Source organism: Clarias gariepinus, chromosome 1 (genome assembly GCF_024256425.1).
Source record: "Clarias gariepinus isolate MV-2021 ecotype Netherlands chromosome 1, CGAR_prim_01v2, whole genome shotgun sequence".
Taxonomy (NCBI): Eukaryota; Metazoa; Chordata; class Actinopteri; order Siluriformes; family Clariidae; genus Clarias; species Clarias gariepinus.
In genome coordinates this window covers 49,724,301-49,751,506 of record NC_071100.1, presented here as the reverse complement: position 1 = coordinate 49,751,506, position 27,206 = coordinate 49,724,301, and the positions used below count along the sequence as shown (strand labels likewise).

Below are 27,206 nucleotides of genomic sequence, written 5' to 3'. Positions count from 1 at the left end.
ATTATAGATGAAAAGTAAATAACCGTGGGGTAGAGTATAAAGTTATTGTAAACAAAAGATTTAATTCAACATTTAAAGACGAGTAAGGGAGTAAAGAAATAAAAAATTGCACCTAACTTACACGTCTACTCCATGTGCCTGCTAACCGGAAGTCCTATACATGGCTTTACATAGAATTAATTTACTTGTATGAGATTTTTACATACCTGGTTATGGTTATTTCTGATCATAGTGTATTTTTTTTTTACTTCAATTTAATAAATAAATATAAAAAAGTGCAGCCTCAAATCCCCCAACCAATACTACAAACCAGTGAGCATTAATGTTATCTACTGAATTATCTCATAGGTTATTATAGATGTGTCTTTGGATGTTGTTCCTCAAAGGGCACAAAAATCAGGGGATGTGTCTGTCCCGAATGCCTGTCAAATCACGAAACAATGGACTTCAAATACACAATCATTTTACAGTATTTAAGTCTCCTTTTATAATCTAAAGTTCTTAAAGGCATTTAAGCTCAAATGTTGCTGTGAAGTATGACTCCTTATTTGTATGTGTGTGATTTTTTCATGTTTGTTTTTAATTAAATCAGCTGTCAGAGACATGACTGTGTTTGGGAAGCACGATGTAAATTATGAGCGATTAACTTCATTGATAATTAATCCAAATAGGTAAAATTCCTTCTGCTGTCAGGCTCGGCTGATGTGTGTAGTGCTTTGTGAAAAGCATACAGTATCATGTTTTTTTTAAACAATCTCTTTATTGAGTTTTTTACATTGGCACATTTCAATACACCTCTTACAAATTGTGTTTACCTCAAGTGGTACAAAAGAAAGTTGAAGAAAACATACAATTAAAAAAAAGGGATTTTCACGCACAACCATTTCTAGGGTTTACAAAGAGTGGTGTAAAAAGGGAAAAAAAATCCAGTATGCGGCAGTCTGCCTTGTTAATGCTAGAGGTCAGAGGAGAATGGGCTGACTGATTCAAGCTGATAGAAGAGCAACTTTGACTGAAATAACCAATCGTTACAATCGAGGTATGCAGCAAAGCATTTGTGAAGCCACATCACGCACAACCTTGAGGCGGATGGGCTACAACAGCAGAAGACCCCACCGGGTACCACTCATCTCCACTACAAATAGGAAAAAGAGGCTACAATTTGCACGAGCTTACCAAAATTGGACAGTTGAAGACTGGAAAAATGTTGTCTGGTCTGATGAGTCTCAATTTCTGTTGAGACATTCAAGTGGTAGAGTTAGAATTTGGCGTAAACAGAATGAGAACATGGATCCATCATGCCTTGTTACCACTGTGCAGGCTGCTACTGGTGGTGTAATAGTGTGGGGGATGTTTTCTTGACACACTTTAGGCCCCTAGGTCCATCCCTTTATGACCACCATGTACCCATCTTCTGATGGCTACTTTCAGCAGGATAATGCACCATGTTACAGCTCGAATAATTTCAAATTGGTTTCTTAAACATGACAATGAGTTCTCTGTACTAAAATGGCACCCAAAGTCACCAGATCTCAACCCAATAGAGCATCTTTGGGATGTGGTGGAACGGGAGCTTCGTGCACTGGATATGCATCCCACAAATCTCCATCAACTGCAAGATGCTATCCTATCAATATGGGCCAACATTTCTAAAGAATGCTTTCAGTACCTTGTTGAATCAATGCCACATAGAATTAAGGCAGTTCTGAAGGCGAAAGGGGGTCAAACACCGTATTAGTGTGGTGTTCCTAATAATCCTTTAGGTGAGTGTATAATGGATATTCCTCCTTTAGTAAATAGATTTCGCAAAAACAGTGAGTCCATTGTGTGGTTGGCGGCTCGTTAGGAAAAGACAAAAAATTCTTTTGAACAAAACTGCGGATTTGTAGATATTTAAAAAAGTGTGAATTAGTTAGATCAAATACCTGCTGCAGCTGCTGAAATGATGTTAAACAATTATTAATATATAGGTTTTAAAAAAGAGCTTACACCTTTATCAGACCAAGTCTGAAACCCTGAGTTAGTCTGAGAAGGGAGAAATGTATGATTAGCAGTTAGTGGGCTTAAAATAGAGCATGCCTGCCACTTAAAATGCTTTAGTATCTGTTTCCAAATTTTAAATAAATTAGAAACCACTGGATTATTCAGGTGTATCGGAACACGAGGCAGACAAAGTCGAGTAAATTATTGCTAGCCAAGAGGAAGCTAAACATGATTTATTTTTCATGTCACACCATTCTACTGACCTCTCCTTTATTCCAGTGCTCTTATATTACATGCTTAATAGTACAGTTGAAAATTAGGTAAACCTATCCCTCCTTTCGGGCTCAATCCTTTGTAAGTACATCTATTTAATTCTAGGGTTCTTTTTGTTCCAAATTTATTGAGTTATTAATTTGTCCAAATGACTAAAAAATGATTTATTAATATAGACTTGTATACACTGTAAAAAGAAATAAATATTTGAGCAAAATACTAATTTGCACCATATTAATATGGCCTGCCACAGAAACAGGGAGATTGGACCACTTTTTAGGAATATGTTGAGTATATTTATATAGCTTGAAAATATTTTCTTTATAAAGTGTAGATAAACATTTAGTTATAGTGATCCCCAGGTATTTAAATGAGCATACTGCTTTAAATGGAAAAGCGGAAAGAGTTTGAATCTCAGGGTTGATTGGAAAAACCTTGTATCCTGAGATTTTCCCAAATTGACAAAAAATTGACATAAAATTGACCGTGACGCTGCGCTTATTGTGGCGGGAGACTTTAACAGTGCCAACCTCAAACGCGCCGAACTTTCATCAACATATCACTTGCCCCACCAGGGGTGAAAGGACACTGGACCACAGTTACACTACAGTCAAGGACGGCTACAAGGCACAATCTCGCCCTTCGTTTGGTAAATCCGACCACGCCGCCATCTTCCTCATGCCAAAATACAAACAAAGGCTGAAACAGGAAGTTCCGGTTCAGAGGGAGGTCGCGTGCTGGACGGACCAATCGGTGGCCGCGTTACAGGACGCACTCGATGACGCAGACTGGGACATGTTCCGAAACAGCTCCGATGATGACGTCAGCGTGTTTACAGAAGCGGTTGTGGGATTCATCGGGAAACTAGAGGATGATACTGTGGAGAAAAAGACTATCAAAACGTTTTCCAACCAGAAGCCGTGAGTGGATAAAACCATCCACGACGCTCTGAGATCTCGCACCGCTCCCTACAACATGGGACTTGCGTTGGGGGACATGGAACCATCCAAGGCTGCGTCATACAATACAATATAATTTAATGTCCATATAATTGCTGCTACAGGTTTTACTTTTATTGGTTATTTGACTATTTTTTTTTTATGTTTATATTATTCTATTTTTATTTGTATATATTTTTATTTTAATTACTTTATTTTGTTATTTTTATTTAAATCTTCTCTACCATCTTTACATGTCTTCTTAAATCTTTATTTTCATCAGGAGTTTGTTCTGTAAAGAAAAAAATTTCCCCACGGGGATCAATAAAGTAATTCTGATTCTGATTCTGATACAGCGTCCAGAAGGTGGTGAAAGAGGTGAAGCAGCTACGGGAGGAAACTAGAGTCACAGCTCCAACAGAGTGACTCTAGGAGCCTGTGGCAGGGACTAAGGACAATGACGGACTATAAAACACCAACAACCGGTATGACGAACGCGGACGCGACTCTGGCAGACGAGCTGAACACCTTCTATGCTCGCTTCGAGGCTGCAGCTAAAGACGCTAGCAATGCTAATGCTAGCGGCGCTAACGGCTGCAGACAGGAAGACACTGCCAGCACCAAAAGCACGTTCATCATCATCGAGCACGACGTAAGGAGAGCCTTCAAGAGAGTGAACACCAGGAAAGCAGCAGAACCAGATGGCATCTCAGGTTGTATTCTCAGAGCCTGCGCAGACCAGCTAGCACCTGTGTTCACTGAGATATTCAACATCTCTTTATCTCAGTCGGTGATCCCCACATGCTTCAAAGAGTCCATCATTGTTCCTGTTCCGAAGAAACCTCATCCTGCTTCTCTCAATGACTATCGCCCTGTAGCCCTCACCTCAGTAGTGATGAAGTGCTTTGAAAGCCTGGTCAGAGACTTCATCATTTCTTCACTGAAACACACGCGACACACTCGACACTCGACCCACTACTGTTTGCATACCGCCAGAACCGTTCCTCAGACGATGCCATCTCCCATCTCCTCCACACATCACTTACTCACCTGGACACTAGGAAAGGGAATTATGTTAAAATGCTCTTCATCGACTACAGCTCTGCATTTAATACCATAATTCCCTCCACACTCACCACCAAGCTGGAGCACCTTGGACTCAGCTCATCAATGTGTCAGTGGATCTGCAATTTTCTGACTGGCAGACCACAGGCAGTAAGGATGGGCGGACATGTCTCAGCCTCACTCACTCTCAGCACTGGAGCCCCCCAGGGTTGTATTCTGAGCCCCCTGCTGTACTCTTTGTACACCCACGGCTGCGTGGCCACTACCAACTCCACCGCCATCATCAAGCTTGCTGACGACACTGTCGTGGTGGCCTGATCATCAACAATGATGAGTCGGCCTACCTAGAGGAGATGTCACATCAACAGCGTGGTGAAAAAGGCCCGGCAGCGTCTCTACCACCTCAGACGCTTGGGAGACTTTAAACTGCCCTCTAAGGTGCTCAGGAATTTCTACTCCTGTACCATAGAGAGCATCCTGACGGGAAACATTATGACCAGGTTTGGAAACAGCACCATGCAGGACAGACGAGCTCTACAGAGGGTGGTGCGATCAGCTGAGCGCATCATCCGCACCGAGCTCCCTGACCTGCACTTGATCTACAGCAAGCGGTGCTGGACCAAGGCCAGGAAGATCGTGAAGGACCTCAGCCATCCAAACAATGGACTGTTTTCTCTGTTGCGGTCTGGGAAGCGATTCCGCTCCCTGAAGGCCAACACAGAGAGACTGAGGAGGAGCTTCTTCCCGCAGGCGATAAGGTCTCTCAATCACATCACACCACACAGGATTAATATCTTTTAAACATTGACAATGACTGGACAATCATGGACACATTCATGCAATACATATTTACATACAGTATCTGAAGCCATTGCACATGCCACTTTTCATAAGTCACTTTATACAATACATGTTTATCTGCCATTGCACATGACACATAGACACTCTGCCACTTTGACACTTTAAAACATTTTAATGCCACTTTAAAACATTCAATTTTTTTTATATATATTTCCCCCCCATATTCCAATTTTTTTTATATTTTGTGATATTTTTACATGCCCTTATTTGTACAGTTTGTTTATTTTACTAGTTACATTTATTTTCCTTTGTATTTCATTTCTTTTTATTAATATTTATTCCTTATATATAGTTTTTTTTTTTTTTTAAGGTCACCGGCGGTCGTACAAGTATTTCACTGCATATCGTACTGTGTATGACTGTGTATGACTGTGTATGTGACAAATAATATTTGAATTTGAATTTTGAATTTGAATGTTTGGTATTAATCGTAGAGGGTTGGAGACATATACCAAAAGGTTGTAGATTCACGTAAAGAAATTGCCAAGGGCTCTATAACTAAAGCAAAATCTGAGAGAGGACAACCTTGTCTCATGGACCGGCTTAACGGAAAATAATCAGAGTTGTTGTTATTAGTTTGTACGGAAGCTTGAGGGTGGGCATATAATAATTTAATAAATGAACCAAATTTAGACCCAAATCCAAATTTCTCTAGAGTGGCAAAAAGATAATCCCACTCAACCCGGTCAAAGGCTTTCTCTGCATCCATAGAAATAAGTACCTCAGGTTAAGTGGGATCAGGACTTGGGATGTGGATAATATTTAACAATCGTCTAATATAGAAAAATAGGAGACGATTCTTAATTGATCCGTGGAAATCACTGAGGGGAAACTTTTTCAAGACGGGTGGCTAATACCTTGGCCAAAATTTTATTATCAACATTTAGAAGACTAATGGGTCTATATGAACTGGGGTCTAGGGGGTCTTTGTTTATCTTATGTATTAAAGAGATATTTGCTTGATAAAATGTTGGTGGTAGACAACCCCTCTCAAACAATTCATTAAAGACCTCCAGAAGCAGTGGTGATATTTGATCACTAAAGCATTTATAAAATTCTGTTGTGAAGCCATCTGGACCAGGGGATTTTGAACTTTGGATGGTACATATTGCTTGTTTGATTTTCTCAATAGTAAGCGATTGTGCCAAAACCTCCCTACTTTCAACGCTCAAGCAGGGAATATTCAGTGAATCGAAGAATTGGGCTATGCATGATGGGTTATTAGCAGACTCTGAGGAATATATAATTTGGTGTAAAAATTCTTAAATATCTCATTTATTGCTTTTGAATTAGATGTAATTTGTCCTGTCTCTTTCCTAATTTCTGTTATCATTCTTGATGCCGTCATCTCCTTAATCTGTGTAGCAAGAATTTTACATGCTTTCTCTTCTTGTTCATAATATGTGGCTTTTGCCCAAATCCCGGAAAATCTTATTTGAGATCTGGTCCATTCTACTAATGTTTTTTCAGCTAATAATTTATTGTCAAATCTCCATTTAGTAATGTCTTGTTTGGTTTCAGATAATTTTTCAGGAACTAAGGGCTATGGTTAGATAATACCATTGCCTCATAATCACAGAATGTGACTGCTGATAAAAGTTTATAATCTATCAAAAAATAATCTATCCTTAAGAAAGTGTGATAAACCAGTGGAAAAAAAAAGGAATATTTTCGTTGATTTGGGAAGGCGAATCCCCATGGATCTGTTATTTTAAAAGTTTTCATAAATGTTTGCAGCATTTTGGCTGATTTGGGTGGTGGTATAATTCTACTTGACAATCTGTCTAAGAGTGGATTCATTACAAAGTTAAAATCCCCTCCCATTATAATTTGGTGCGTATCCAAATTAGGCAAAGCATTCAGAAAAGTAGATATAAATTTTTCATCATTTATACATAGCATATACTGTACATTTACTAACAGTATTGATATATTGTGAAGTTTCCTGCTTCTATAACATTACGTCCATTGGATTCAGAAATAACGTTTGTTGCAGTAAATTGTAAACCTTTCTTCACGAGAATTGCTGTACCTCTAGCCTTAAGATTATAGTTTGAATGAAATATTTGCTCAAACCATTTTCCCCTTAATTGGCTCTGATCTTGATCCCGTACTGTATATGTGTTTCTTGTAGAAACGCAATATCAGCTTCTAGTCTCTCTAGATGAGCTAATACTGTACATTTTCCCGCTCTACAGCCCCATTAAGCTCTTTGCAATTGCATGAGGGAAACTGAACACATTTTGTTTTAGCAGAGTTTGTTATCCTGCTGGTCATAAACTTGAGAAATAATATAGAAAGCAGCATTTAAAGTGAAAAAAAAAAGAAAAACAAAATAAACGAATAAATAATAAATAAATAAAATCATAAAAAATTAGGAGGTGGAGAGGGGGGTAAGTGACAATTTCTTTTTCTTAATCACAAAAAAACAGAACAAATTGAACAACGACTCCTTTGACCTTTATCTGGTAACGGGTCAAATTTAAAAAACCCTTTTTACCCATCACATCAACAAAAAAAGGCTAGTAAACTGTCTGACTTACCACTTAGCTCCTTTATTAAAAAAATATTACAGAAGAAGCTGCACAACAGACTCACTTGTTACTATTTCACTTTAGCATTTCCAATTTTTAAATTACAATTATTTACCAGATAAATTTGGTGAACTCTAAAGTTTATCTAAATTATAGTTTATTATAGTCTGTCCATGCATAGTGAGAATGATGACGGACATCGCACTTTCGTTTAAAGAGTTAGTCCAACCTCTCACATCTCGTCCATCTTAGTTTGAGATTTCTTCTCCAGAAATTTCTCAGCTTCACCGGGACGTTCAAACATGTATCCAATCCCATCCACCGTAATCAACAGTCTAGCCGGATAGAACAAGCTGTAACTTACGCGGCTCGCAGCTTGGCTTTCACTGGATTGAACGCAGCCTGAAGTTTTCCAACCTCTGGACTTACATCAGGGAAAATATACATCGGGGACCCTTTGTAGTGGAGGCGGCCTTTATTTCTGGATAGTTTCAGGATTTTTTCTTTGTCCGCATAGTAGTGGAAACGAGCAATTATTGCCCGAGGCCTTTCCCCCAGTTTCGGTGCTAGAGTCCTGTGCGCGGGATGTACCGTCATGTTGAAATCCCGCAGGTCATCAGCTCCAAATAACTCCAGTAGCAGATCTTTGATAAATCAAGTCGGATTTCCTGCTTCATCTCCTTCTGTAATCCCTACAAATTTTAAATTCTGTCTCCGGCTACGATTGTCCAAGTCCATACATTTCTCCTGTATTTTCTTATGTTCCTTGGCCATGCGTTTATGAGACTGTTCTAGTACTGCCACTCTATTCATCGTATCACTCAGGCCCTTCCCCATCTTTGTGCTCTCGCTTGCCGATTCATCCTGTGTATTGTGTAAGGCGGCCAGCTCTGAGAAAATTTTCTCTCTCTGCGCACTTCACCTCTTCTCTATTTTTTTTCATCTCCAAGTGAAGATTTTCCATTTGCGATTTAATGTCCTGAATCACTGCCGTTCTATGTGTCTGTAGTTCGGCTCTGAGTGCACTCAGGGAAATAGGAGAGTTGTCGTCTTGCGTAGAGTCTTCCATTTTTCTTTCACTGGTTTCTGCTTTTGTAAGATGTTGGCTTTTTACATAAACTTGTTGGTAGATTTATATCTAAAAGTCTTAACTACAATTCTTTACTAAAATGCAAATGATTTACCCGTTTAATTGGTCTATTGAGCTATAATTGTTTATTTATAAGAGGAGCTCCCTTTTTCTGCTGCTCACTCCATGCGGGCGGAAGTCTAGCATTTCATGTTTAAACCGACACAACAAATAGGATTGTTTCTTTGTGAAGGTCATTTGGGAGCATTTATGGTTCCTGGAAGATTTTTCCTTTAAATCATATTATCTTTATTATACACCATTACTGTTTAGAAACATCAGTCATGTTTGTAATGAGGACACTCACCTTTACATACTGGCAGTCTCCAAGTTCCATGAGCACACTGTGCATATGGGTCTCTATGTTCAAGCTCATAGCCTCTGTTACATACAAATCTAATGTATTCTCCATTTTTATAGAGTGGTTTTAACTGTACTTCAGGTCGGGCGTTTGGCACTTGTGGGGCAGAACACAATGTTCTAGCTTGAGCTAAAAAACACAAAATTTATAAACAGATTTCATTTTGAATTTATTAAATATGTGTGTGCACACCTGTGTGTGGTTATAGTTAGTTTTGATCATTGGGGATTAAATATTAATATTTAGTTTTTTTTTGTAAATTAAAAATTTTCTTTAAATTGAATAAAAAAACAGCACACTATTAAATTTCCCAATCAAGACCACAACCCAGTGAATGTTCATTAGATGATCACACAGATTACTTGAGATGTCTCAAAGCGCAAAAAGTACAGTAGCTATATCTCATGCCACATGCTACTTTAATAGTGATTTTTTATTCTACAGTGGTATTTTAGGTATGGATTATTATTTGACCAGTTCCTGGACATCTCTCAGACTGCTGACCAGAACTGTCTCCCCTGTCTGCACCAACACCTCACTCCAGCATCTTACTCAGTCAGCTTAGATCTTGCTCATCAAATTGTGAGTACATTGTAGACCAGTGGAAATGAGACTATCTCTATGAAATTGGCAAAGTCATGGGATGGCAGCATGTGTTTAATGCTGAACAGCTTGCAATGTTCATATTAATTAATTAAGCGAGATCACACAAAACATAGGACTTTTATCTTGTTTGCTGGTGTTAACAAAATCCAAGAACATAAAAAAACAGACAAATCACACACAATATACCAAACCCACATGTGTACAAATCAAACACTACAATGCACAAAATATGACCATTTACAATTCTATGCAAAATATTTTGGTGTGCATGTGAATGTATGGGTAGTTTAAAGTCCAGTATACTGTGTATGTGTGTGTGTATGTAGGGAGACAGAAAGATTTTTCAGTCTTAAGTAGCACTGAAAAATTGTCGACCGGTTCCTTGTTGTCAACACTTGCTTGTCTATATGTCCCCTCTGTTTTTTCTGATGTATCTTGTTTGTCAATTGTCATTGCTTGTATTCTTTTGTAAAAGTGACCTTGGTTTCTTGAAAGGCGCTATAAAAATTAAACATATTATTATTATATTAATATTATAAACAGCAGCATAAAGTGTGCCTTCCCCAGGCTCCCTTTCACGACTGGTCAGCTGACTCCATTGCATCACCGGGAACCCCCTCGTGATTTTAAGACAAAGCTTCTCCGTACTTTTGCAAGTGCATTTTATGATATAAAAACCCCTGGTGGTCTTTAAAGTTAATCTTCTGGTCATGGGACTTCTCTTTAGTTTTTAGATAAGTGAAAAGGGTGTGTCGTTATGTTGGGCTTGAGATTTTTCGGATTAGGTATGTCAGAGGAAAGTTTTGGTGTTAAAATAATCAAGTACGGAGCTGTTCCAACTTTCAGCGACTCATTTGCATCTGGCCAAAGTTTGAAACAAACCTACTGGTGGTAAAATATTTACATTAACATTTACATTTATGCATTTGGCAGACGCTCTTAACCAGAGCGACTTACAAAAAGTGCTTTAAAGTTTACATCATTGGATACATACTTACACTGGGTTAACTAGGTTAATAACTAAGTGGCATTTGTCCAACACAACTGGGAAAAGTTTTTTTTCAGTGTGTTAGGGGATTAGTCCAACTACTGGAGAAACAGATGCGTCTTGAGTCGTCGTTTAAAGATAGTCAAAGTCTCTGCTGTATGGACATCTAGAGGAAGTTTATTCCACCACCTAGGTGCCAGAACAGAAAAGAGCCTGGATGAATGCCGCCCTCGATCCCTGAGAGATGGTGGAATAAGGCGAGCAGTGCTGGAGGACCGGAGGGAACGTGGTGCAGTGCGTGGTGTGATTAGAGCAGAGAGGTAAGTGGGTGCTGGGCCATTTTTAGCTTTGTAGGCAAGCATCAGCGTTTTGAATTTGATGCTGGCAGCAACAGGAAGCCAGTGCAGGGAGCGGAGGAGTGGTGCTGCATTCTGGATGAGTTGCTGAGAATGAATCGTGGACAGAGGCAGGCCTGCCAGAAGTAAGATGCAGTAGTCTAGTCTTGAAATAACAAGGGACTGAACAAGCACCTGAGTAGCCTGTGAAGAAAGAAATGGGCGAATTCTTCTGATATTGTAAAGAAGAAATCTATAAGAGCAAGTAAGGTTAGCGATGTGTGGGGAAAATGACAGATGATTGTCAACGGTTACCCCAAGATTGCAGGCGGTGGCTGAAGGAGTGATTTGGTTGTTGTCCAGAGATATCACAAGGTCTGAGTCCCCACATGGGGATGAGTCACAAGGGATAAACAATAGTTTGGTTTTACTGAGATTGAGCTTCAGCTGATGAGCAGCCATCCAGGATGAAATGTCTGCCAGACATGCTGAGATCCAGGTGGAAACCCGAGTGTCAAAGTAAGTTGGGTGTCATCTGCATAACAATGGTATGAAAATCCATGCGATGATATGACCTTACCAAGAGACTGGGTATAAAGGGAGAACAAAAGAGGACCAAGCCCTGCGGGACACCAGTAGAGAGTCTACGTGGGGCAGATGTAGATCCCCTCCATGTTACCTCATATGACCTATCTTCTAGGTAAGAAGCAAACTATTGCCATGCTGTTCCACAAATTCCAAGGCTTATAAGAAAAGATAATAGAATCTTGTGGTTCACCATGTCAAATGCAGCTGACAGGTCAAGGAGGATGAGGACAGATGACAGTTTAGCAGATCAAGCAGCATGGAGCTTTTCAGTGACTGAGAGGTCTCGTGAGATGGCCTAAAGCATTGTGGAAGGGATTGAGTCTAATGAACAGGTGGTGGGGTTAGATGACAAGATCTGCTGAATCTCATCAGATGACGAGATCTGCTGAATCTCATCAGATGACAGGTTGGAGAATTCTGCTAAGGGAGGGAAGGGAAGGTCCTGAGGTTCTGCTGTAGGAGTTTGGTTGGGAGCGAAGGACTGGCGGATTGCTGCAATCTTCCCATTGTAGAATGTGGCAAAATCGTCAGCAGTCAGAGAGAAAGGGACAGGAGGAGTCTGTGGGTTGAGTAGTGAGGAGAAGATGTTGTGGAGTTTGCCAGAATCATGTGCAGAGGCTTCCAGCTTTTCTCTGAAGAAGGTAGTTTTGGCAGAAGTCACGTCACATGAGAATTGGGAGAGAAGAGTCTGGTAAGAGATGAGATCTGCATCAAGTTGCGATTTCTTCTGTCTTCTCTCTGCAGTTCCTAATTCTCTCCTGTTGTTCCGCAGTACATCAGATAACCAAGGAGCAGGACAAGACGTCTTTCTTGGTTTGGATGACAGCAGGCAAAGGAGATCTATGGATGAGGAGAGAGAGGAGAGGAAAGTTTCAGTCACAGTCTCTAGTGGTAGAGAGGAGAAGGAGTCTGGGTCTGGGAGGGATGATAGGGTGCAGGAAGACACAGAGGAAGGAAAGACAGAGTGAAGGTTTCTGTGGGTAAAAGAGACATTTTGGTGGTTAGGTTTACATAGAATAGGAAGGGTTATGGTGAAGGATACCAGGTAATGATCAGATTTATGAAGAGGAATAGTAGCGATATCTGTGACTATATATAAAAATATAAATTTTAACTGTTGTAGCCTCATCATCCATCTAGTTAATTGTGAGGCTGGTTTTGAGGCAGGGCCCAGGATAGGGCGGCATGGTCAGTGAAGACATCAAATACACTACCTTCGAGGTAATGCCTCCACCATTTCACTGCTGAGACCACAGCCAAGCATTAATTTTCTGAGGTGGCTAATCCCACCACCCATTTCAGCTGATAGGTGAGTGAGGATGACTTCAAGGCCCATGTTGCTGGCATCAGTTTTCCTCCTGGAATAGTTTGTTTAAAGTCAGGTTGGACTAGAATTGGTTGGTTCTACAGTGCTTATTAAATCGTGTCCATGCTGGTCTACCATTTTACTCCTTTTTATTTAGCTGCCTCAATGGGGCAGTGATGTCTGTAAAACGGGTAATGAATTTATGATACCCAAGTCTTCACAGGGTCTATATGCATTCCTTTTTCTAAGATAAGGTTCCCCAGAAACTTTGATTGCCATTTGTAAAAGTGTCACCTTTTCATATTTAGAGGTTGGCCTGTGTAAGTTTTTATAAAACTGAATTCAGATGCTCTGTGTGTGTTCCAGGGAGTGTAAATAAAAGGTAATGTCATCAAAATATATGAAACAGCATCGTCCTCTCACAAGAACACTTACCATGAGCCTCTGCAATGTGGCAGCGGCATTACTAAGGCCATATGGGATAGCTAGGTAAAAGCCGCTTATAGCTGATTTTCTTTTTGTGCCTTTGTCCGATGTATTTTTCTACTAGCCATGAAGAACATTTGGGGGAAGTGAGTGGTGTCTAATGGAACTTAATCACCCAGTTGTCAACATAACTTCTCCTGCATAAGTGTATAGCAATTTCCCATATCCACTAATGCATTCACTTCCTTCTCTCTCCCTGACAGTGCTCACCAGGAAAAGCGATGTGACTGGGAGTGGGGTTGAGCTATGGAGAGTCCAGCTAAGTTTTTAGTGGAACTTTCTTTGTACATACTGCTATTATGGTTAACTAGGGTTAGTCCCCTAATAAATAAGGCTAAGGCCCCTTCTGCGCCCCTTCCCCAGTGGCTCCTACGCCATTCACAGGCCATTGCCGAGGAGGAAAAGGCTGACTGCCCACAGATCAGCACATGCGCACACTCACTCTTTTCTCCCCTTTTTTCGTCCTCCCTCCCTTAACCCTTTTCCTTTCCTTTTTATTCTAAATAAAATTACCCCTTTTTACCGAGACCTCGCCTCTTGTCCATGTTTGTGGTGCTGCCTGTCAAAATCCCTCAGGCGTTGTCCAGGCCATTGCACAAGAGTCATCTGGAAGACATTTACATTTAGGCATTTGGGCAAGTGCTTTGTAATTTCTGTCAATGGAAAGAAAGTTTTGGAAAAGTTGGAAAGAGATTTTTTTTTTCTGGTGGGGGGCGTTTAGTACAAGTATTAAAGAAACATATGTCTTGAGTCATCATTTAAAGATTGTCAAAGTCTCTGCTGTACAGACATCTAGAGGAATGCCGTTCGACCACCTAGGTGGCAGAACAGAAAAGAGTCTGGATAAATGTCTTACTCGATGGAAAAGACGAGCAGTGCTGAAGGATCGTGGGAACATGGTGCAGGGCAGGGTGTGATTAGAACAGAGAGGTAAGTGGGTGCTGGGCCATTTTTAGCTTTGTAGGTAAGCATCAGGGCGATGAATTTGATGCAGGCAGCTACACGAAGCCATTGCAGGGAGCGGGGAAGTGGGGTGGTGTGGGAGAACTTAGGAAGGTTAAAAATGAGACATGCTGCTACATTCGCGATAATATGACCTTACCAAGAGACCGGGTATAAAAAGAGAACAGAAGAGGACCAAGTACTGAGCCCTGTGGGACACCAGTAGAGAGTCTGCTACCTATCTTTCAGGTAAGAAGCAATCCATTGCCACACTGTTCCACAGATTTCCACAGATTGTAAGAATAAATAATAGAATCTTGTGGTTTACTGTGTCAAATGCAGATGACAGGTCTATGAGCAGCATAGAGCTTCTTAGTAACTGACAGAAAAGCAGTCCCTGTGAAATCTCTGTGGACTTTAAATCCAGATTGGTTGGGATCATTAAGGTTGTTCTGTGAGAGATAAAGAGACATTTGGTTATAAACAGTCCTTTTAAGAATTTTGGAAATAAAATAAAGAAGTGATACTAGGTGATAGTTGTTAACTTCTGCTGGATCCCGGTAGGATTTCTTGTAGATAGTTCTCACAATACTTAATTAAGTTGAGCACATCTGCTGTTTCACAAGAGTCACCAAATACTGGAAACTTTATGCAGATGGGTGGTGACTCAGTGAAGGAGGAAGTATCTGGAATACCTGAGGAAGTAACCACACTAGTTGAATGTACTGCAGCTGATTGGGGGAGACTATAAGTTACACTGAGTGTTTTGAGGGATTCATTTTCTCTAGCTGCAGCAATGGTAGTCCGAGGGGAATGTAGTAAACGGCTCAATTTGAAGGGGGATGCGAAGCTGATGTAGCAGTCCTTATGCTGCCCTCAATGGTACTGTACGTAAGCAAGCAGTTTGAAAAGATGAGCATCACATGGTTTGGAGGAAACATGTAATAGTCTTCAGCTCTCCCTGAGTGTTCGTGGTAGCCTTGATGGGGGAGTGCCCTAATGACCGGTGGGAATTGGATATTGCAGATGGGAACTATCTACGACGCTCTGAGATCTCGCACCCCTGCCGCGACTTGCGTCAGGTGACCTGGACTCGTACAAGTCTGCATCATACACCAGTCGCAAAGCAGAGCTCTGGGAGTCACAGCAGCAACAGAATGACTTTAGGAGCCTGTTGCAGGAACTAAGGACATTAACAGACTATAAAGTACCTACATCTGGTATAATAAATGCGAGCATGTCTCTAGCAAGCAGCTGAACACCTTCTAAGCTTACTTTAAGGCTGCTGATAACAATGCTAATGGTGTCAGCAATGCTAATAATGCTTACAGGTCTAGTGGTGCTAATAGCTGTAGAAATCAGTGAGTGTGTGTATGTGTGTGCCGTGCAATGCATTTGCACCCTGTCTAGGGTGTACCCCGCCCCATCTACTGGAATAGGCTCCAGGCCCCCTGCGACCCTTAATACAGGATGAAGAGGGATAGATGATAAGTAAGAGATAATGGCTGTAGACAGGAAGAGATTGGCAACACAAAAAAGGGGTTCCTCATTTTCAAACATGACGTGATTAGAGCCTTTAGGAGAGTGAACGCCAGGAAAGTTACAGGACCAGAGGGCATTTCAGGCTGAGTCCTCAGAGCCTGTACACACCAGCCAGCACCTGTGTTCACAGTAATATTCAACCTTATTTCATTCAGTTATCCCCACAGGCTTCAAAGAATCCATTATTGGTTCTGTCCCAAAGAAACCCCATGCTGCTTCCCTCAACATCTACCACAGTCATGATGAAGTGCTTTGAAAGGCCAATTACCTTTTTTTTTACCATCTAAACTTCTAAACTAGGATCTCCAACTTCCTAACAGACAGACTACAGGCAGTACGGATGAGCAAACATGTTTCAGCCTCCCGCACTCCCAGCACTGGAACATTATATTTTTTTTAATTAACTGTACTCATTAGTACAATTAATTCTGACAGAGAAACCCTTTTTTTTAGGTCAAAGGTGGCTGTATAAGCATTTTACTGCATATTCACTGCACATACTGTGTGTCACTACATATGACTGTGTATGTGACAAATCTGTATGTTTTAATTTGAATTTGTCAATCCAGAATAATTTATTTCAAGTGTCTTTATGACAGCTCCCAGAGACATGAATCTGTTTGGGAACCAGTGATGTGATCCATGAGCAATTATGTAGCATCCTTCTTCTGTCAGGCTCGCCTGTGTAGTGCAGCAGGTAGTGGGAATGATTATTATGTGCTTTGGTAACAACATAAACCTACAATGAAGAACATTTTATATCTAAACATACACAACAAATAAAACTGTTCCACTGTGAAAGTCATTATTATGGAACAGTTGGTGCTTCCCGGAAAGTTTTCCCTTTAAATACTATTGTCTTTAATATAAAACCACATAACTGTTCAGAAACATCATCACAGTCATGTTTGTAATGTGGACACTCACCTTCACACACTGGCAGCCTCCAAGTTCCTCTAACGCACATTGCATAACGGTATCTATTTTCAATCTCATATCCTCTGTCACACACAATTGTAACATACTCTCCATCATTATAGAGATCTTTTAACTGTTCTTCAGGTTGGCCATTTGGCACATGTGGGGCAGAACACAATGTTGGATCTAGGACAAACAAAAAAAATCACAGGATGCGAGGCTTTAGCTTTTTATGCATATGCGTTTGCATGCACGTGTAATTTATCCCTAATTATATTAGGGTTTAGAGTTTTAAACCTACTACTATTATTAATTTGCATCATGATTAGTCAATTTCTCAAATTTGAATAAATTCCTCATATTTTTTGTAAATTCAGTCTATATTAAAGGTCACCAATTATGGCAAAATGGTCATTTTGAACAGTCACATGTGACTTAATTGTGTGTGTATATAAGTAAACACCAAAAGTGGTTGGTGCCATTGTTACTATTTCCTTCTGTCATGAAATTATTTTCAATAAATAGTCAAATTTAAGTATTATTAAATGCTGTGGTCACATGACTAAGTACAGCTTTTGGTAAGGTTGGTGAAAGTGTTGCTTAGTGGTTTTCACTGTCGCCTTACACCTCCAGGATCTGGGTGTGATTCCCGCCTCGGGCTCTGTGTGTATGGAGTGTGCATGTTCTCCCCGTGCTTGGTGGCCAAACTATAGGTACTGTAAGTACTCCAATTACCCACAGTCCAATGACATGCAAGTTAGGCTAATTGGCACTCCCAAATTGCCTGTAAAGTGTAAAGATCGTGTGAGTGCGGGTATGAGTGTGGGCTCGGCGTTGGATTGGCACCCAGTCCACAACATCATCTACCATGAAAAGAGATTATAATTAGTGCATTTATGTATTTGCAGCAACACTACTGACAGAGCAATATCACATACAAGGGAATGCTGTTGTTGTGCTGATACCAATATGATTGTGATGCGTTCTGCAATTAACAGTTAGCAAGCTAAAGGTAGCATAGTTAATAGAGGGCAAAGTACTTTCAAATTCTTTGGTCACAAGGCAGAGTGCACCTTGGACATGGGACCAATCTATTGCAGGGCACACACGTACACTGAATTTTCCAACCTGACAACTGATGAGATTCAGTGTCTCTTCATTAGACCAAATCACTTCCATAATGCTTCAGGACATCTCACAAGACCGCCTTCCCTGCATCACATCTATCATCAACCACTCCATATCATCTAGTCATGTTCCTGCTAGGCTTAGGATAGGAATGGTTAGTTCTATCCTCAAGAAACCATGTCTGGATCCAACAGACATCAGTAACTTTCTAAAACAATGTTTCTAAAATTCAATCAAATGTCTCTCTATCTCTCACAGAACAACATCAAAGATCCTAATTTAAATCCGGATTTAAAGCATCACATTCGGCAGTGCTGTCACTGAGAAGCTGCATGCTGCTAGATGAGCCAAACTGTCATCTGTTCTGGGATTCAGCCCTCTTCTGTTTTTCCTCTATATCCAGTCTTCTGGTGAAATCATTTACCTGGCTTTTCATACCATTGTTATGCAGATGACACACATTTTTCATTTTCTTACAGTTATGGATATCAGCCTTGGTTAGGTGGTAGTGGAGGAGGTGTTGCAGTTACTATAATGTTAATATGAACATCATACAAAAACATATTTAATGCATCTGATGTTCTCTATACTTACATATCAACCATAAACACAAATAATACAAGTTCCCAGTTGATTCCACTAATTATTATTACTTACAGAGTCTCCTGAATCTGGTCCCCTCTGTTGATAAAGCATTAATTGCTGGAAACTCAAATATTCAATTTGAAAATCCATGAGATGTTCTGAGAACAAGGACCCACTCATAAATCTGGTTAAACTCTAGATTTAATATTGACCTGCGGCCTAAATATAGGAAATATAGTAACATTCCCATAGTTCAAAGTTATTTCAGTATTTCCACCAGTAATCAACCAGAATTATGAAAGTGATCCATCTATGATTGTATCACTTTATGACACCACAGAACTTGTTTAGATGACTAAATGTTTAGAGTAAAAATTCAATTACATCTAGGATAATGTAGCTGACTTAAAAAAAAAACGTGAGAGAAAAAACTTGCCTTTTGCTATAACCATCACACACACCTTAATACAGGCCACTCGAACTAGAATATTGTGATAAACTAAATTGGTAGTATTTCAGACAGGACGGAAGGAGAGCTTTCTGAAATATAAAAAAATGCTCTAACTACTTCTAGATTGATGTATCTCTCTACTCCTATAAAAGATCACTGAAAATTTTATAATATCATGCAAAATATTCAAGCTTTAAAACCAGACAATTTAATAAATAATGATGTAGGTGATACTTTAACCGTATCAGCTCTGAATATTTTACAACCCTTCAGAAGACTAAACTAATTTCATTAATCTCTTCAACTACGAAAATCATCATCTTCAACAATTCACATTTATTTATTTTAAATATACAGTATATATTTTTTTTAAATAAAAAAATGCATGTATGTTCATGTACACTGTGAATTAATCATACAGATATATACAATGCATAAGTAAATACAGTTAAGTACAGTGAAATACAAGAAATGCTACAAATAAATATAATGCATGCTATAATAAAGTCCAACGAATAGCATAGATACATAAAACAAGTATTTAATCATGTATTTTCTGTTCTCCCCAGGAGCATGTGGGTTCAAGAGAGGTCTGGTGTGTGAAGCCAGCATGTCCCTGTGACCTGGAGAGACCAGGAATGGCTACTGAATTTTCCTACAAGAGAGATGCTTGTGCTCTTTTTTCCTTACCTTGTTAAGTGCAGATTTTCAAACTTAGCTGGGGTGCTGAAACTGTTCAATCTGAAACCTCAGCATGCATTAATCAATGTTCTTTGTTTAACATGTTTTGTGTTTGCTGTCTGTTTATATACAGTATCATTTAAAAAAAATAAACGTATACTGTAAGATCCAAGAAGAGTGTGGGTCTTAGTGATTTGGAACAGAGACGAAATTCTGGTTAAAGAGTGCAAAATGTTTTATTAAGAATTATTTTGATGAATTAATTGGTGGTTTAATTTCTCGGTCTACATGTATGTAAGGAGGAGTAGTGCTACATTATGACCTCCACTTTTGTGTTAGAGTTGTGAACCTTTGCCAGTACAGCACAGGTGTAACAAGAAGTTGTACAGGGCTCGCTAACAATTTAAGCAACATTTTACTTTAAGAAAAAGGACAGTGTGTTTTCCATCCATTTTTATTTTTATTTTATTTTATTTGTATGTCAGCACTTAAATAAACTATTTTTGTCTCAGATTGATATCCTTTCTAAGAGCCTAAGGAGTGCCAAAACATTTGTGTACAGTAGAATTGTACATAAATAAAACACATTTTACAAACTGTAGCTGAAGTTACTTAAAATAATGAAAAAATAAATAATAAATGAAAACTTCAGTATAAATCTGAACATCTTACCCTGTGCAGCCTGACACGCACAAATTAAAACAGCCAGAATAATAATCCTCATCTTCTCTGTTGTTTTTCACCTCAGATCACAGCGTAAAACCTTCAGATGAACCGCTGATACATGCTATTTTAAACAAACCAAGTAGCTTTGTGTGTAAGCAGCGTTAATGATTTATTATTTTTCCTCCCTTTACCAGAAACCACGAATCTAGTGCATGATTTCACCATCACAGATTTCGTAACTACAAACACTGACACGCCAAATTAAAGGGAAAAAAAAACATTTAAAGCGTTCTGAGCTATTATTATTGCTGCTTAAAGACAATAATCCAGCATTATTGCTGATATATAAAACAACTAATGTTAAAATGTAATGCATCTCACTTCCTGCATCTGAAAGAATGTGGATATGTCTACAGACAAGGAGAAAATTTACATGAGTATTTAAAAGCAAGATTTTTACATACACATCTACGAGATGAGTTTATACACATTATGTCTATAACGTCCACAGATAATTATGGTTCTTTAGATGCTAGAGAAAGTGCACAGTTAAACTATTTATAGTAAACTATTCATAAATCAATCACTCATCATCTATGCTGCTTTATTCTGTATTCAGAGTTGCAGGAACCTGGAGCCTATTCCAGGAGACTTGGGGTACACCCTGGACAGAGCACACACACACACAGACATACACACACTCACATGCTTATTCACCCACTTCAGGCAATTTGGGAACGCCAATTAGCCTAACCTACATGTAAGGCTACTGTGGGAGAAAACCAGAGTACCTGGAGGAAACCCACCAAGCACGGGGAGAACATGCAAACTCCATGCACACAGAGACAGAAATCGAGCCTGGGAGGGTATCAAACCCAGACCCTGGCAGTGCAAGGCAACAGTGCTGATCACTACACCACTGTGTCACCACAATTTATAAATAAGAAATAAAAATGCTCTTTAAACAAAATTATTATTATTATTATTATTATTAATTATCCTTTTAGCTTGAGGTTTCTTAATGCAGATTCTATTGATAAACAATAAAAAACTGCATGTAAGCATTTTAAAAGTGAAAAGCAATCAGTTTATTTTATAATGACAGAGCCCTCTTCCAAACTCTTTATTTTCCTCCAATTTTTAAGATGAAAATGTTCCATTGTGACAATAGGGCGGCTCAAAATTGATCATGTAACTTCAGTTTAAATCACTTACGATGGATCTGGATATCACAAAGCACCTGATATTTGGTGAACTTTACTAGTATGACTACTACTAATAATAATAATATAGTATAATGTTAAGAAAAGACTCTTTGACAGTTGCTAATTCTTATTTTTTAATCATTAATAGATTGTATAGGTATGAAATAACATTGTTTGTTCACTATAATGATGTTAATTTACTACAGTGTCACAATCACGCCATTAATGTTACGTCCATTGCTGACTCACTTGTAACCTCTGATAAAAACTGACTGAAATTATACTTTAAAATTTGATCTGGATCCAGAGACTTCTTCAATTTTCATTTCCTTTTCCATTTTTTCTCTTTTATAGACTAAAACCTATTAAAGTTGCAGGCCCTAAAGTTTGAAATGTAATCACTCATCATTTTCCATGCAGAAGACAGTTGGCTTGATATTGAAAACACGAAAAGGAGGATGGCTGATGGGTGTGTCCAGTGTCTTCATGCAGTCAGGATGGCGAAGTTCTCTTTCCACTTCAACAGCAGCATGCATAACATAAATGACAACTGTGTCTGTTATGGAGCAAGAAATAACAAGTCATCCATCCATCCATCCATCCATCTATCTATCTATCTATCTATCTATCTATGGGTCATTGACGGATAAGACTTTTTAATAGGCCAATTTTTAAATACCAAAAATATGGATATGTTTGGCCATTTTCTAAACATTTGGAATGTAGTGTACACATGCCTTTATAAAGAAAAGTAAAAAAATTGACATTTTAATGTTTTTACACTTATTTTATAATACATAGCCTTAAAAAAGTCATCTGGGGCGACCATAATATATCTCAAAATTCCCATTTTTATGTAACATTAAGACTAGTTAAACTCATATCAGTAAGTAGATAACCTGATGAAGAAAGATAAACTTAAGTGCCCTTTCATTTTATGAAAACCATTATTTCACAAGTTTATTCTATAATATCAGAGTCTCCTTCATTATCCAGTTACAATACTGATTTTTACTTTAAAAACAAAAAAACTGAATTAGCATTTATACAGATATTACACATTCAGCTAAAGCATACCACTGATTAATATTTAAGGCTAAACTGATGGATATTTTGTTATGAATTTAGTGTAATTATTGCCATTTGTTGCTTACCCCACATGACATATGGTCGCCCCAAATGATAAGAAAACCACAGGTATAAAAATTTCAGTTAAAATGTACACAAAAGAGTTCAAGACGAAAGAAAATTTAACTCTTTTTATTCGAATAACATTTTACCATTTAAATATAACAAATCAGAAGGACATTAACATTTAAAATTATATAATTTTTATTGCAACACACATTAAATGCTTCAAGAACTTAAGAAGCTGAGTAAAGAATCTCTTTTTTGGAACCTTTTTGATTTATTGGACAGGGATGAACACTACTTGCATCTCAATTAACCTTTCAACATTCAAATATCACAAATAATAAGTTTCTTTTTCTGGCCCTTTCCTTTTCTTTTCTCATTGTAAGGGCCATATTTCATTCTTGTAATTTGTTGTTGTGTTTATTTCATTTCAATTTGTTAGTTAAGCATTATACATTAAGTCCATTGAGTTTATTAGTTTAAGCACTTAGTATTATACCCGTAAGTTTGTGAGACATCATTTCATAAGTTGGAATGGAAAATGGCTGAATAAAAAAAAAAGATAAAATATACAAATAATTATGCTTAAACAATTAACTCTATGTATATAATTGATGTATAGAATATGAAAACTACAAATATAGGACATATATCTATCATTTAAAACACTCAGCAGTGGTCGCCCCACATGATACTCGGTCAATATGATGTTTTCAGGTTTACTCAAGTATAACAGGCTAACGGTTAGCCTCAGAAACCAAACTAGCTTCTTCTAGTGACAAAGCACTTTCAAATTTATCATCAAAATATAGATTTGTGGAAAAAATTATAATTCACAGTTTTGGGGTGGTCGCCCCACATGATGACTAAAAGTGACTACGACATCACAGCCGTTAAAAAACAGCTTTTTCTTACTATATGAGAGAGACTGATTTACCTTACAGTTGTTTCCAGGGGGTCTTCACTTGTGTCTGGCTGATGCAGTGTCCCATCCTTGAGATGTTTTTCAAAATAAAGGTCCCAAAATTGTGGTTTGTTGATGGTCGCCCCGGATGAAATGGATAGAATCAACATAATTCGGACAACATTCGTTTGTATATCATGATAGAAATATATGTGCAAATGCTTTATAGTTTTGTCAATGGATGTAAAACATGTTTAAAGTTATGCCAACTAGAAAAAGGGATATATTTAAGTTGATTTAAAGTGTTTTTAAACCAGTTTTCCTAACAAAAGTCAAGGCCGGACGGTCGCCCCATATGGTGTTTTGGCACTTCGGATAGAAGAAAAATGATGAAAAACTTTTTGGAGAATTTTGGAGAAGTTAGAGTGGTTTAGTAGCTAAAGAAGGTATAACAAGTAGATGAGAAATTTTTATGTATTTTTTAGTTTTTTCTGCAAAATAAAATTAACCCGGACAGAAAAAGGGGGCGTCACGTCATTAACCCCTATCTAATGATAAACAAACACAAAGCATTTATTTTGGGTGAAAAACAAGCTTTTATTCTCAGAAAGAAGATTTCTGACCACTAGCAGGAGAACTGAAGGCATCGATACACATCACTGCCAAAACAAGCACACAGAGACAGTTAATGTACCTGAAGTCTGATTGAGCATTAATGTTAGCACTGTACCATGATCAATGTTACTCTAATATTTAATTTAATGTCATAGAAAATGTACTTACCACACTCCATTTACCTGTAAAAAGAATAACAGTTAGAGATCACAATCAGCAGTCAGAGACCATCATGCTCACTTTAAATACTTTCAAATGTATCAATTAAACCTTAGAGCCTCGTTAAAGCTCTGAACACAATAACGATCCTGATTCAGTCCCAGTATGACTGCATTCCTACGTCTGGTCCCTGACTGGTCAGAAGGTGTTGATTAATGTACTGTAACAGCAGCTCTGACAGCAGCACAGCTTTAAATTCCAATAGGTGATTATTGTTTCTATAGAAAACATAAATGTGCACTATCAAATCATGCATGTCTGGTGTGGAAGGAGGAAGGAGTCTCCAGTTTTAGCAGACAACTGTTAACTTTCCAGTACAGGAATTTCTCCAGGACAGAAGAGTTGAAGCTCTGTGGTGTTTCACAGCAGGATTTATTTGTCTTATTTATTTTGTCATAAAAAGAGAGAACAGAAAGGGGCTGCTGAGGAAACAGCCATTTATAACTGCTTTAATGTAAATAAGAACAGGAAGTAAATTGATTTTAGAACGCATCCACAAACATTAAAAGCAACTTGATACAGATAGAAAATGTGGAGTGTTGTTCTTTAACTAAAATCACTGTGGTAGAAGAGCTGTTAGATTTAACTCTGTCTGGCCCACATCAGCACGAGTGCTTTATTCATTAGATACTAATGGTCAGAAATAAAGGATAAATTCATCTGTAACTAGAACTTAGTAATTTTCTGTCTAGATAAAACACAGGATACACTTACATTCACCGTAGATTGTTGTTCCTTTGAAGCATCTGACAGTTATTCTCTTGAGGAAAGCACAGTAATATCTCTTCTCTTCACCCTCTTGCAGATATTCATCAGACTGACTAGAATGAATACGTTCACCTTCCACTTTACATGGAGCTAAAAAATAAGAAGGAAAACAGTAATGATCCTGTGTAAAAAAAAAACTTAATATACAATATATAATATTATATAATATTTAATATATGTTATACAATTACGTATTAATATGATTTGCATTTCAGCTGATTTCTTTATCCTCTTTAAACCTGATTTAGTCTGTCTCACTATCATTAAATATTATTCCATTAGAAATCATCTGTAGTCAGGGGAAAAAAATCAGTAAGCAACAAAAAAATATCTGCTTATAAATAGGTCCTGTTTAATTAATTTATCATTAATGCATTTATCATCTAAAGCAAAATAAAAACTATTCTCTTGACTTAATTCCAATATTAAAGATCATTTTCCCATTAATACACTAATAAAACCATAAATGTGTGTATCTGAACTAAATGCAATGACTGTTGCATTAAACTTGGCTTCTGTAGGTTCATGTAGAAGTTGCTGTGCTGGTTGTGCTGGCTGTGCTGGCAAGGGAACAGATTGGAGTCCCTACAGGACATGTCCTCCCGTCCCCGACACCTGCGTCCGTGTGATGAATTCTGACTTCATTTGTTTTGTCAAAGTTGTAAATTGTATTTAAAATGTAATTAATACTCACGTTTACACTCTGGAAGCGGCGTCCATTCCTCATTCACACATCCTACAGTTTTAGGTCCTTCTAGTTTATGTAATTTCACACACTGAACTTTTAATTCCTTTCCACTTGGCAGCTCTATAACATCTCCATTTGCAATAAGTGGGTGAGATCCACAAATATGGACTGAAATCACAGACAATTCATGTGAGGACATGGAGATCAACATTAATTATAATAAATACATATGAGTTATTATACTGGTGAGTACAGTACAGTACAGCACAGTACATTTGTATGATTACACACTCTGTGTTCTTTAAACACAGAAATATTCCACATTGTATCTTGGCACAAAAAATGTGAATTCAGGAGGAAATATGAAGCTGAGGTGTTTACAGGGTACACGAGTGAGGTGAGACTAGCTATAAGCAGTTTATATTTATTACATATTAACTGAATTCGTGGTAATTATTACCTGGCAGCAGAACCCCAATCTGATCAGGACGTAGAAATTCACCACCGCTTCCACCTCCTGAAACTGAAAGTGTTACTGTCAGGGATGGAGGTCGGGACGAAAAAAACCCAAAAGCAGACACAGACTTACTTCAAGGGACTTTATTTGGAGTTAGGGGTTAAATATATGGTGGCTAAGGCAGCGTAGTGTGTGTGTGTGTGTGTCTGAGAAAGTCAGCGCGCAGCAGCGCGGGCGGTATGTGTGTGTGTGTGTGTGTGTGAATTGGTGCGCCACAGCGGGGGGGGGGGGGGGGGGGGGCGCACGTGCGTGTGTGTGTGTGTGTGTGCCTGAAAAAAGTCATCGCGCAGCGGCGCGGGTGTGTGTGTGTGTGTGTCCAAGAAGGTCAGCGCACAGCGGCGCGGGTGTGTGTGTGTGTGTGTATGTGCGTGTGTGTCTAAGAAAGTCAGCGCGCAGCGGCGCGGGTGTGTGCGAGTACCGAATATTCCGAGGAGCAGGCTGTGGCGTGACGAGGGTCAGGGTGACGACGTCGGAAGTCCTCCGCGGAATCCGGAAGCGCGCACGAACCTTACGCCGTCTCAGCAATGTGCGCGGGTGGTGCAACTGAATTTCCGTGATGGTTTCGACGTGCTGGCCTGTTACCAGAACGGAGAGGGGCAGAGAGAATCGGCGTTGTTTAGCAGGTAAGGGTCGATCATCCGAATCCAGCCAGGATAGCCAGCAAATCGATAGGGGCGGGTGTAAGAATCAGAATCCTAATACAGGCAGGGTCAAACACGAGAATCAATCCAAGAACAGGCGAGATGATCGAGGGATGAGACAAGAAGAGAAGTCCAATGGGCAGCGAGGT

The 27,206-nt window shown here is 38.8% G+C and overlaps 1 protein-coding gene and 1 long non-coding RNA gene across 2 annotated transcripts in view; both read right to left on the bottom strand.

Moving 5' to 3' along the window:
• The window catches only part of LOC128521875 (complement factor H-related protein 2-like), a 70,547-nt gene that overhangs the window by 7,898 nt on the left and 35,443 nt on the right, over positions 1 to 27,206 (bottom strand). The window lies entirely within an intron of this gene.
• On the bottom strand, positions 9,145 to 20,463 carry LOC128511505 (uncharacterized). Its single transcript, XR_008356207.1, has 3 exons — positions 20,373 to 20,463; positions 16,865 to 17,041; positions 9,145 to 9,273 (listed from the first exon to the last, which is right to left on the bottom strand). It is a non-coding gene; the product is annotated as an uncharacterized LOC128511505 (long non-coding RNA).